Raw genomic sequence first — 13,863 nt, 5'->3', positions numbered from 1 at the left:
CTGTTCATGGTGTGTGTGTGTGTGTGTGTGTGTGTGTGTGTGTATTTAACCCATTGCTGATGTGAGTAGGTTTTCAGAATTATAAGCCCTCTTCCCTCATCTAATGCTTCAGTGTTAGTTCTTCCTCTGCATCTCATTTGTATAACATAATTCATGCAACATTCCTAGACATTTTGCTTTTTAGAATCAAATCATATACAACTCTGCCTCAGTCTTTCTTTTGACATACCCAATTGCTGTTATCAGTCTTAAATATATAGTATACATTTTCATGTAAAAAACATAAACAATTTGTCCATGTTGAATTCCTTGAAATCAGTCTTTGATATTGGCTCTTATATTTAAATTTTCTATGAATTCTAGTTTTGGTTGAGACTAAGTCCTAAAAATTTGCAAGTCCTTTGAATGTCTTTTTTCGTTGAATATTATAGATAATTTCCTGAATATGATATTTTAGCTACAGGCCCACTTCTGTTGATTGCTAGCATATATGATTCCAGGACCTTCAGTCTTTTTCTGTGGCTGTTGCTAAGTCCTGTATAATTCTAATTGTAGCTTCAGCATATTTGAATTGTTTTTTTTTTTTTTTTTTTTTGGTTTGTTTCTTGCAAATTTTTCTCTTTGATCTGGGGTTTTTGAAATTTGGCAATAATGTCCCTATGTGTTGTTCACAAAGGATCTCTTTGAGGGGGGTGATCATTGGATTTTTTATATTTCTATTTTCCCCTTGTGTCCTATCAACCCAGGACAATTTTCTTGGATTATTTCTTTTTTTAATTGAAGCTTTTTATTTTTCAAAACATATGCATGCACAATTCTTCAACATTACCCCTTGCAAAACCTTGTGTTTCAATTTCCTCCATACCTTTCCCTAGATGCAAGTAGTCCAATATATGTTGAACATATTAGAAATATATGTTAAATTCAATATATGCATACAGATTTATACAATTACCGTGCTGCACAAGAAAAATCAAATCAAACCAGTAAAAAAAAAAAAGAGAGAAGCGAAATAAAATGCAGGCAAACAACAACAAAAAGGGTGAAAATGCTACATTGTGAACCAAACTCAGTTCCCACAGTCCTCTCTCTGGGTGTAGATGGCTCTCTTCATCACTGAACAATTCAAACTGGTTTGAATCATCTTTTGTTGAAGAGAGCCACGTCCATCAGAACTGATCATTGTATAATCTTGTTGTTAATGTGAATAATGATCTCCTGGTTCTGCTTATTTCACTTAGCGTTAGTTCATGTAAGTCCCCCCAGGCCTCTCTGAAATCATCCTGCTGGTGATTTCTTACAGAACAATAATATTCCTTAACATTCATATACCACAATTTATTCAGCCATTCTCCAATTGATGGGCATCCGTTCAGTTTTCAGTTTCTTGCCACTACAAAGAGGGCTGCCACAACCATTTTTGTACATGTGGGTTCCTTTCCCTCCTTTAATATCTCTTTGGGATATAAGCCCAGTAGAAACACTGCTGGGTTAAAGGGTATGCACAGTTTGATAACTTTTAGAGCATAGTTCCAAATTGCTCTCCAGGATGGTTGGATCCATTCACAGTTCCTTGGATCATTTCTTGCATTTTTGTGTCAAGGATCTTGTTTCAGGTAGTCTAATTATTCTTTTTCTCTTCTTGATCTATTCTCCAGATCTGTTGTTTTTCTTATAAAATATTTCACATTCTGTACTATTTTTTCCATTCTTTCTTGGTCTCATAGCTTCACTGGCCAGTTTCCCCTTGCCCAATTCTAATTTTCAAATAATTATTTTCTTCTTTAAGATTCTATATCTTTAAGAACACTAGGAAATGAATGTAAACTGCTTGCATTTTTGTTCTTCTTCCCAGGTTATTTCTACCTTCTAAATCCAATTCTCCCTGAGCAACAAGAAAACTGTTCGGTTCTGCACACATATATTGTATCCAAGATCTACTGTAATCTATTTAACATGTATAGGACTGCTTGCCATCTTGGGGAGAGGGTGGAGGGAGGGAGGGGAAAAATCGAAACAGAAGTGAGTGCAAGGGATAATGTTGTAAAAAATTACCCTGGCATGGGTTCTGTCAATAAAAAGTTATTTAATAAAAAAAATAAAAAAAAAAAAAAAAGATTCTGTATCTTTTTTCTAGTTGGTTAATATATTTTTTATAATTTTGTTTTTCTAGGATGGTTTTTATTTTTACTTTTAAAAGATTTCCTCAATCTTTCTCCCTTGATTTCTATTTTTTTTGAGTTCTTCTTTATTGAGTTTCTTGAGTTCTGGGGAGGCAGTTATTTAATGTTACTCTTCGTGGTAGAAGAGTCATTTTTACTTCACTCTCCTCCTCTGAAGATGACAACCGCTCTTCACTATTCTCATAGTAAGTTTCTGTGGTTGAATTCTTCTTTGCTTATTTTTTAAAAAAACAAGAACTATTAGTGTAAGCATTTCTAATCCTGGGGAATGTGAGGGAGGGATGGTGCCTCTGGCTTAACTTTAACTCTCCCTTCTGACCTGGAAGCCCAAACCAAAAGCTTCTCCCTCATGCAAATATCCCATAGTTAGTACTCTCTCCACCCCACCTTTTCTGCATTCCTTGGGTTAACTGATTCCTTCTTGTCCTGGGCCATTTCTCAGCAGTACAGCTGGGCCCAGTGTTCCCAATCAGCAGAGGTTCCCTCAATCTTCCCAGACTCAGAACCTGACTCCTCACGCTATCTGGGAGGTCAAAGTTCCTGTGGTTCTATATGAGGCTCCAGTCAAAGCCATCTAGCCCCAGGGTTCCCCACTTGCTGTTTCTGTGGAGCTAGCCTGGAAGTGTTTGCACTTCATACTGGTTAAACCCCGTCTTGGGACCTTTCTTCAAGTCTTCTCAGGTTGTCCCAGTGTTCCCCTTTTCTGTTCTGTTTCCTTCCCTGTTCTGCCCAAAGTCTTTGTTTTTCACTGCTCTGTGTTTATCCCAAGCCACAAATTTGTTCCATTTCTGGGGGAAATCTGAAGAGCTTGAAATTTTCTAACCTATTCCATTCTTTCCAGAATCTTTGTAATTCTTGAAAATTGCACCACTAATAGCACAGCTAAAAGGAATATATATATATATATATATATATATATATATATATATATCGTATATATCTATATTTGTAAATATAGATATATAGATACAAGTATGTGTATATACACATATATGTATATATATATATATATTTATATTTATAGATCTAAGTATGTGTGTATATATATATATATATGTATATAGGTGTGTATAGGAGACAGAAGGTCTGGATATAATGTGACTTTGAGGGAATAACGTAAAAAATAATTAGGGGATTAGAAAGAAGAATATCCTGGGTATAGAAGGGAAAGGTTGAAAGAGGTAAATTATTTCACATGACAAAGTGTGGAAAAACTATTACAATGGAGGGAAAGATGGGAGGGTAAACAGTGGGAATTGCTTGAATCTTGCTCTCATCAGTATTAGCTCCAAGAGGGAATAATATACACAATCATTTAAATATAGAAATCTGTTTTACCCGACAGAAAAATAGGAGGGGAGAAGATTAAGCAAAGGGTGTGTGGGGGGACTGGCAGAAAGTAAGGAAGACGGGGCAGGCAGTAGACAGAAGCAAAACACTGTTATGGAGGGAAAGGGTGAAAGGAGAAGCAGAACAAACCGTTGGAAATAGAGGATGTAGAGAAATACACAATGAGTAATTTTTTAACAATAGCTTTTTATTTTCAAAATACATGCAAAGATAATTTTCAACATTCAGCCTTGCAAAGTCTTGTGTTTCAGATTTCTCCCTCCCTTCCCTTCCCCCCTCCTCTAGATAGCACATATTCTAGTATAGGTTACACAAGTGCAGTTCTTCTAAACATATTTACACAATTATCATGCTGAACAAGAAAAATCAGATCAAAAAGGAAAAAAATGAGAAAGATGAAAAAACAACAAAAAGACCCAAAAAAGGTGAAAATATTATGCTGTGATCTACATTGAGTCCCTCTAATTTTCTTTCTGGATACAGATGGCTCTCTCCATCATAAATCTATTGGAACTGGCCTGAATCACCTTGTGGTTGAAAAAAGCCACGTCCATCAGAATTGATCATCACATAATCTTGTTTTTGCTGTGTATAATATTCTCTTGGTTCTAGTCACTTCCCTTAGCATTAGTTCATGCAAGTCTCTCCAGGTCTTTCTGAAATCATACTGCTGATTGTTTTATATAGAATAATAATATTCCAATACATTCATATACCATAACTTATTCAGCCATTCCCCCACTGATGGGCAACCATTCACACACATAGTAATTATAGCCGTGAATATGAATGAGTTGAAATCTCCCATAAAACAGAAATGGATAATAAAGCGGATCAAAAATCAGAATCCTAAAATATGTGGTTTATAAGAAATACATCTGAAACAGACATATATAGAGCAAAGATAAGAGGCTGGAGAAGAAACTATTATCCTTAAGGTGAAGTTAAAACACACACACACACACACACACACACACACATAAGAGTAGCAATCCTGACACAGCAAAAGCAAAAATAGACCTAATTAAAAGAAATAAGGAAGGAAATTGTATTTTGCTAAAAGGTACCGTCAATACTGAAGTAATATCAATTCTAAACATATATGCTGGCATACCATCCAGATTATTAAAGGAGAAGTTTAGTGAGTTACAGGTTTGTGAGAAAACAATAGATAGAGCCTATTACAAAATGTAAAATATATCATTGTGATTATATTAAATTAAATAACTTTTGTAAAAACAAGACCGGTGATTAGAAGAAAAGCAGAATGCTTGGAAATTATCTTTACAGGAAGTATTTTTGATAAAGGCCTCATTTCTTAAATATAATAGAGAATGGAGTCAAATTTATAAGAAATACAAGCCATTCCCCAACTGATAAATTCAGATAAAAACATCAAAGCTATGTATGAGCATGTGAAGAAGTGTTCTAAATAATTTTTGTTTAGGGAAATGCACATTAAAACAACTGTGAGGTAGCACCTCACATCTATCAGATTGGCTAATATGACAAAAAGAGAACATGCTATGACTTGTAGAAATTTTTTCATAACTTCATTTGTACTTTCTTAATGGGGGTTGATGTGGGAATAAGGGAGAGAATCAGAAACTCAAAATTTCAAAAACAAATGTAAAAAAATCAGGTTTTTTTTTGTTTTTTTTTTAACTGGGGAGAAATAAAAATATTAAATAAATAAAAAGCATCATAATAAGTGTTGGCAATGATGTGGAAAAATTGGGACACACATACATTGCTGGTCCAATTGTGAACTAATCCAACCATTCTGGAAAGCAATTTGGAACTATGCCCACAGGACAGACTGTGAATATTCTTTGTCCCAGCAATGCCACTTCCGGGGTTGTATCCCAAAGAGATCATACAAAAGGGAAAGGATCTACATATGGAAAATATTTATTATCAGGGAATGCCTGAACAAGCTATAGTATATGAATGTAATGGAATATTATTGTACAGTGAGAAAAGATGAACAGGCAGATTTCAGAAGAACCTGGAACTTATAAAAACTGATACAAAATGAAACGAGCTGAGCTAGAAAAACATTGTATACAGGATCAGCAACATTATGTAATGGTTAACTATGAATAACTCAGCTCCTCTTAACAACACAGTGATCCAAGACGAGTATAAAAGACTAATGAAGGAAAATGCTATCCATATCCAGACCAAAAAAAAAAAAAAACTGATGATCTCTGAGTGTAGATTGTCATATTTTTTAAAAAATATTTTATTCTTTGTTGTGTTTTTCTTTAGTTCTTGATTTCTTTCTTTCCCCTCTTGATGATCTCTTTGGGATATAGCCCTAGGAGTGGTATTGATAGGTCAAAAAGTATTCACAATTTATTTCTCCTCTGACCTCCTTTTTCCTTGACTTTGCATCAGTTTAAACAAGTCTTTATAAAGTTCTCTGAATCAGTCTATTTCATAATTTCTAACGGTACAAAAAGATCCACTTAAATAAATTGACAAGAAAACTTCAGAAGAGGTCATGAAGAGTCAGATATGATTGAAAAAAAAATAAACAGCAACATTCACTTAGCCTTTCTCCAACTGATGACCATCCATATTTTTCTAGTTCTTTGTTACTGTAAAACATTTTATATATTTGGGTCCTTTCCTCTGTAATTAATCTCTTTGTAATATTTACCCAATAATGGCTTTTCTGGGTCAAAAGATAAGTAGAGCTTAATGACTTTGGGTATACAGTTCTACATTGCTTCCAAGTATAAGGGTGATAATTATTTGAATAAATAATTGTCATTTTTTTTCCTATTCACATTTCCTATACATAGACCGTCTGAAATCTATTCATGGACATCTACCTCCTCTTGTTGAAGTTGTATCTTTTTTCTCCTCTGGATTTTCTTATAATTGCCCCATATCTGGCACATAATATCCTATTTTTATCAGGTTGGAGAGAGAAGTAGTTTGAAGAAAGTGACTAGTGTGCCATTTTCCTGAAAGTATCCAGGCCAGCGTTAAAGTTAGGGATACTTGTCCTGAGAAGAACCCTTCTTAATAGATCCCGAGGCAGGCTCATTTTTTTCCATTGAAAAATAAGACCAAAACAAAAGAATCTACTGACATCCTCTTTGGATTCTCATTGGTGAGAAAAAGAAGAAACTTGAAGGCCACTTTCTGAATCCCTACTGATTGCTCATTGAAGAAGCTTTAGATGGGTGCTAAACTGGGGCAAAAGTATATGAAAGGGATAACTTTTCTGAAGAAAAAAATCACCTATTTCTTCACTGAAGCCCTGTGAGCAACATTCTTACATCTTTGTTTTTGAACAAAGTAAATTTGGTCCTGAAGGAGTGTCAAAGTAACAGCCCTAGATGCTGAAGCCCTCTATAGATTACTCTTGCCTGGAGAGGAAAGTTTCTGACAGTGTCTTTGTTATGCAAAGAAGCGTACAGCTAGAAATCTCAGATTATTTCCACTGGTTCAAAAACAAGATGGTTTGGTCAACAATGAGCAAAGAATAGCTAATCTAATGGGCAATGGTAATATCCAATATGGTAGCAATCTTGCTCATGTGATTGTGTTTACTAAGCACATTCACTTTGGATTTGTTCAGAGGTCTTGATCTACCACCTTAGTAGCTTGTGGAGCTCAAAGTAGCACAATTGCTCTGGTCTGTTAATGTGGACCAGAAATGTATACTTGGAACCTGGCTCGTGGATTTTCCAGCCACTCCTAAGCAGTAATAAGGAGAAGGAGGATGGGAAAGCTAACATCTGCTGAAACATTTGTCCCCAAAACATGTGAAATTCCAGAAAAGCAATCATCCAGACTCAGTTTGGAGAACTCTGGGGAGGGGAAACTTACTGTCCATTTGAGTGGCATAATTTGAACTATTAATAAATGTTTTACAGGCATTTAAATTTTTCTTTTGGTAAGCAAGTGGCTCCTTATCCTGCCCTCCAAGGACACACAAAGCAAATGGGTAACTTTTTTAAGTGACCACCCGTCATGTAGTTGGAAACAGTTATGAATTTTGCTCCCATCCATCTGCTTCAAGCTTTCTTCTGCCTTCTACATCTGCCTTCTACAGTTTTAACATCCTGATCTCTTCCAACCAATCCTTATATAACATGATATCAAGCTTCTTCGCCATTTTGGTCATCCTCTCCTGGGTTCTTTGCACTTCATTAATGTCTTCTCTAAAATCTGACACCCTTTATGGAAACCATTGCTATATATCTGTATCTCTATCTAAACATATAGATATAGTAACTGACCAGAACAGAACCAACCAAAGCAAGGATGGTGCGTTTCGTATAGCAAAGCTTCTTAAACTGTGGGGTGTGACCCCATATGGAGTTTTGTAACTGAATGTGAAGGTCATGAAATTATGATTATGATCCTTAAGTGTTTGATTTAAATGCCTATATATCTGCAGTCATGTAAATAGTTCTTGTGTGGAAAGGGATCATGAGTGGGAAAAGTTTAAGAGGTACAGTGGCAATGATGGGGTATAGCTTCTAGGGAAAAGATAGCAGTGATTCTGAGGTCCCCTGACTTTAGCATGCTTTTGTTCTAACAATCTGTCAATAATTCTAAAGTTTTCCGGCCTTAGGATAGTCCTACAAACATTGTTGACTGTCAAATAATCTGCTGGTCAATGATAACCAAGTTCCTGAGGGATAGTGAATAGACCACCTTGAAACCTACTTTGTAAGCCATAAAATTAGCAAATAAGGAACATGAAAGTCTGGTCTCTCTAACTTGGAGATGGGTTCAAGACTGAAAATTCTTTTGACATACTTTGTGACACCGGTCTGTGACCCCAGTCTTTTAGGGTTTCCTTTTTGAACCTCAACAGTAAGATTGATAGATTTGCTACTGGGATATGGGTTCACATCTCAAGTCTGATGCTTACTCCTGCCTGTGTAATCTTGGACAAATTAGGTGATTTCTTTGGGCCTCAGTTTTCTAATCACTCAAATTAATGTATTGAACTAAATGGTTTCTGAGGCTCCTTAAACCCTACATCTGATGCTGTGATCCTAAGATTTTGCATGAGCTTTTTCTTTTTTTGTATACAGTTAACAGAAGGCAAGGGACAGATTCTTAAACTCTGCTCTAAGAAACTCAGAATTTAATCCTACTCTACTAGTGACAGTGGCAGATTCACCATTGAATGCCAAGGCATATGTGATGTTTATTCTCTAAACCCTCCCTGATTCTCTGTCTTAGTAAGTGAGCTCAATTCCGGGCCTCAGTTTGGGGCCAGAATAGCTGCTCAAGCCTTGGCAGCCTTTACTCACTGCTAATGGAGAGAATCACCACCAGTCCCATGAAAGTAGCTAGTTCTCTGGCCAACTTTGGGATGGTGAATGCCTCATGGGAGGGGGGGAGGGGAAGGGCAGTCTGCAGTGATGCCCAAGAATGGCCAGATCAAAAAAATAAGCCATTTACCCATATCCCAGTATGTCCGTTGTTTTCAGGCTTTCTTACTTTTATCTCCAATGAGGCAGCTAAGTGTCTCAGTGGGGAGAGTACTGCACCCGGGCCTCAGTTTTCTAATCACTCAAATTAATGTATTGAACTAAATGGTTTCTGAGGCTCCTTAAACCCTACATCTCACAAAGGCCTGCATTCAGACTTGACTTTGCACCCTTGCTACCGGTGGGATGTTGGGCAAATTACTTAGCTTTTGACCATCTCAGTTTTTCCAGCTGTAAAATGGGGCAGTAATAGCACCTGTCTCCCAGGGTGGTTGTCAGAATTAAACGAGATATTTGAAAAGCGCTGGCACATAGTAGGCACCTAAATGCTTCTTTTCTTTCCGATTCTTTCATAGAAATGTTTCTCTGTACAATTAAGTGTCTGTGACCTAATGTTTGTTAGCGAGGCAGATGATCACATAGGCATAATTCAGGAGTTTCTGACAAATCCTTTGGAAACAGTTTTGTAGATTCTGCCGCTAAATATGATTTTCCCCAATGACAGAAAATCTGTTCTGTCACAAACAGCATGACGGAGTGGAGAGAAGCAGAGCTTGCCCCAATCGGGACAGAAAAGTGCTCGATGCCAGCCTGGGACATGCACTGAGTTGAGCAAGTTACCTCTTGTGCCTGGGGGTACTTTTGAGGACAATGGGTGGCGGAGAAAGTGCTCACACTTTCACTCTCTAGACTGAAGAAAGAGCAGCTTTAGCCAAAACAAATCAAAGCGGGAGGCCCCGGGATCCTAAGGACAAAAAGGAGGCGGGAGGCGGGCCCCGGGCGCCGGAAGCTTGGGCTGCCTGGCGCCGGGCCTCAGGAACACTGGCACCGAGCCTGCCGGGGCTGCTGGTGTAGGAGGGCAAGGCCGAGAAAGTCTGCCCCCTCCCCCCATCCCTGGGGCACCTGAAGCCCCACTTTACACATGAAAGGGTGGGGATGGCGGATGACCGGCGCTTCCTCCTCTGGGAGTCCAGATTGGAGGAAAACCCGGCTTTGGTGCCGTCCCTGTGCCCCCGGGACAGCCCACGCTGGGGGGGGGGGACGGTTATGCAAGGAAACGGTCCAGGGGAATTGGGTCCTAGCCCAGCAGTCAGAGAAACCGCTAAGGGCTGGCGGGAGGTGCGGGGGAGGTGCGGGGGAGGGTTACCCTCCCCTCCCCCCCCAAGTACTCTCAAGCTAACAATAAGCGCTCTGCTCCTCGTGCATTCACACCTGCCTCTGGGCAAGCTGCCTCCCGCCAATGCGCAGGTGCCGCACGGGCGCTTCCCAGAAGCTGCTCCCAGGGCCTCGCGCCCCCGCCCCTCCCCCACCCCGGGGCCTCGGATGCGGCTGGTGCTCGGGCCCCTCACGTCCCCGTGATTTCCGCGCCCCAGCTCCCGGCGGAGGTCCGGCCGAGAAGGACCCCGAGCTGGGCCCGCCGCCGCCCCCGCGTCTCGGCCCGGCCCGGCCTCCTGCGGCAGGAGGGGAAAGTGGGGGAGGCGCGGCAGCTGGGAGGGCCCCGGGGCGAGGCTGCAAGGAAAGGTGGGTGCCGAGCTCTCGCTTCTTGTGAACCCCCGGGAATGGGCAGACGGGAGGCTTGGGTGCCGGTGTGCCCGAGGGGCCCCTTCCTCTCACGCCCGGGGCCCCTTATTCATTGTCTCCCCGTTCTGTGAGGGTCTGGTTTTTCCCTCCCCCTCCCCCCCTTCTCGACCCCCCCCCCGGGGAGGTGGAGCTTACGTGACCCCCCTTTCGTGGGCGAAGCCGGCCGGCCAAGGTAGGAGGAGAAGGGGCCTGGCCTGAAGTCTCCCGGCTTACCCACCTCCCCTGCGGCCTCTGCCTCGAGCTCTCTGCCACCGGCTGGGGCTCAGCTTCTCTGAAGGCAGAGCCGGGGCTAAACCTGCCGTTCCGGGGAGGCTGAGGCGGGAGCGGCGTGAGGTGGGGACGGACTGCTAGGCCGCCAGCCGAGCGCAGCTTGAGGCTTTCCAGGGCACCCTCCTCCCCCCATCCCCCCAGGTAGTTGCGGCTCCATTTGTGGCCGTGGGGATTTAAAAAATGGGCGGTGTCCCTCTACCCGAGAAAACTCCCACGGATTTCCCCGGGGTGTCATTTTTCATCCTGAGGGACTCTCGTGGAAGGAAAACAAACGCGGCTGCTTTGGACTTGCAAGCTCTGAGAGCCAGCACTGAGTCACGTCCCGAGGATAAGGATGCTGAGCAGAAATGGGGTGATGTGAGGGAACCTTTGTGGTGACGGCTTTTTCTTTTTTTCCTTAAAGCAGAGAGGATTTTGAACGTGTCTGCGACGGCGTTTGCACCCCGGGTCTCCCCCCTCTCATCTCAGAAAAACGGGACCTTTTTCCCCCACTGGGTGGGGGCCAGAGCACAGCATTCTGGGTCTCCGGGTCAGCTGCGGGGAAGGCCCAGGTGAAGTAGGAGCCAGGCAACAAAGGCTCTCGCTGGCCTTCATCCCCCTGAGGAGCCTTCCTTGCCAGCCCATGCAGCCTCCAAACCTAGGGCAGCTCTGGAAGTCTGGGGGGGGGGAAGGAAAGAGTTGGCCCCCTGCGCTCATCCCATGGCAAGGGTTCTCTCAGGCCCAGGCTTGGCAGAAAAAGAGAAGTGGGCTCTGAGATGAATAGAGCTGGAAAATCTGAGGAGCTCCAAAGCTGATCTTCCAGCCCTGCTTTCACCCAGGACCCGTCGACTTGCCCAGGCACTCCTGGGACTGGCCCCTTAATCCTTGAACCAGGCCCGGCTGCTTCAATAGTGAGAGTTAGTGTCATGCAGTGTTGGTCCCCAGACCTCCATGGCACAGGAGAATGAGCCAGTCTTGCTGGCCTGGGCTATCTGCCAACCGGAGCTCACTGGGTTTTGCAGGTCTCGGGAGCTATAAAATTCAGCTAATACAAGTAGTAATTCAGTGGAGCTTCACACAGTCCCATTTTTATAGCGTAACGTCAGAGTTGCAAGGGACTTGAAAGATTAACTGATTCAAGCCCCGATTTTATAAAGGGTGAAACTGTAACCAGTAGGTAGGAAATGACTTGCACAAAGTCACGGGGCTTTATCTGGGACTTGAATTCTGACTGGTTTCCATGTTCTTTCTGTCACTCCCCAGAATGGGATCACAGATGACCACATCTAATAACCTATTTGGGATGCATATGAGATGGTCTTGTGCAGTAACCCTTCCGCCTTACGCTTGCGTAGTAAAAAGGTAGAGGGGCCAAATCGGGATCCCAAAGAAGCTGCGTCTCTCATCTCCCACTTATTCCTCTTAACTTTGCCCAGGGGTTAACCGTAGCGGGCCCCCTTGATGCCCACCCGTTTGCAAGCCATTTGTTTCTTGGTGGCTTCAGAAAATGCCCTTTAATAATCTTGCAGCTAAATTAGCCAGATGGTGAGTAGAAATGGAGAGGAGGGGAAAATGAAATCTCACAGATACAAATAATGGGAGATGGACAGAAGGGAAATGGGAAGGAGTCCAGAAAGCAAGGCGAGTGCTGGGAGATTAAGGAACTAGAAAAAAGAGGGATGGAAAAATAATAGCAGTTCATTGAATTAACCTTTTTTATGATTGCAACATCAGGTCTCCACCATTAGAGCTGGCGTTTTTGTACCCACAGTGAGCAAAAAGCAAAACAGGTTAACAGTTGGTTTTGAGGCTTAAATGTGGGCCAGGACGTATGGCATTTGGGAAAGAGGAGAAATCAGAAGAAGAATCAGAGAGGGAAAGATGAGTTGTTTGGGGAATCATACTGGGTTTCCATCCTGCAACAGCCTTTCTTCCTCCTCCTCCCTTATTCATTTGGAGCCTCAGCCTTAGAGACCTTAGATAAGGAGCTTTGGCAATTCCTTATTCCCCCTCCACTGCAACCTAGTAAAGTTGTAACATCTTTTATTTTAATTAATTTTTAATTTAAAAAATTCGCGAGGTAGTAGGGGTTCAATGATTTGCCCAGTCACACACAGCTAGTAAATGCCAAGTGTCTGAGGTGGAAGTTGAACTCGGGTCCTCCTGACTCCAGCAGCGCCACCTAGCTGCCCCAAGCATAGCACCTTGAAGGGCCAATTTGGGACTTGGTGTCTGTCACCAGAAGAGTGCTTTGCTTGAAGTAGCTACTTCATAATTACTTGTTGGGTTGGGTTGGATTGGTTGTTTTCTGCTGAGCTTGTTAAATTGTCAGCACGAAAGGACCCCATAAGTCAAATGCTTTGATGTTGCTGAGAAAATGCTGGAATTTTGAAAACTGACTTTAAGTAAATGCTTCTCAGACAGCAGAATACTATTTTCTCAAAATACACAGCCTTTGCAACAGAAGAAAACATTCTAATTATTTTGGGAAAACAACAATCAAATGATTTTGGCAAGAAAGTGATGCTCCTTCAAGGTTATTTTTCTTTTAGTATCCTTTCAAAAAAAAAAGTCAGAGATGGGTGAATTTGAAGGTTAGCTTTTGAAGTCCCAATGTCTTCGAACCTGGAAAACCAGTATTTAGGATCTGACTGGGCTTCACATCTTGATTTAGCACAAATCTTCTCTCTCTAATCTCAAGCAGTGCCCGTTCACATTTTTCCTTTTGAAATAGTTTATGACCACTGACACTGAGCTAGCATACTATTATGGGGCAGTCATATTTCCCAAATTACCTGTGAAAATGCTCTGGCCAGATTTTGAAATGGACCGTTTGGTCAGTATTCATTCTGAGGAGGTGCAGCGGAGCCTAGTGGCAAGAACATTCGGCATGGAATAAGGAGGGCGGCCCAGCCCTGTCTCTGACATGCACCTACTGTGTGACCTTGAAGTCACTGGAACTGTTTCCTCATCTGGAAACAAATTGAGACTAGAAAGATTTCAGCTCCCTGTTTCAAAAGGTTGTTGTGAAG

Source organism: Sarcophilus harrisii, chromosome X (genome assembly GCF_902635505.1).
Source record: "Sarcophilus harrisii chromosome X, mSarHar1.11, whole genome shotgun sequence".
Taxonomy (NCBI): Eukaryota; Metazoa; Chordata; class Mammalia; order Dasyuromorphia; family Dasyuridae; genus Sarcophilus; species Sarcophilus harrisii.
Note: the sequence above shows the minus strand (reverse complement) of the source record.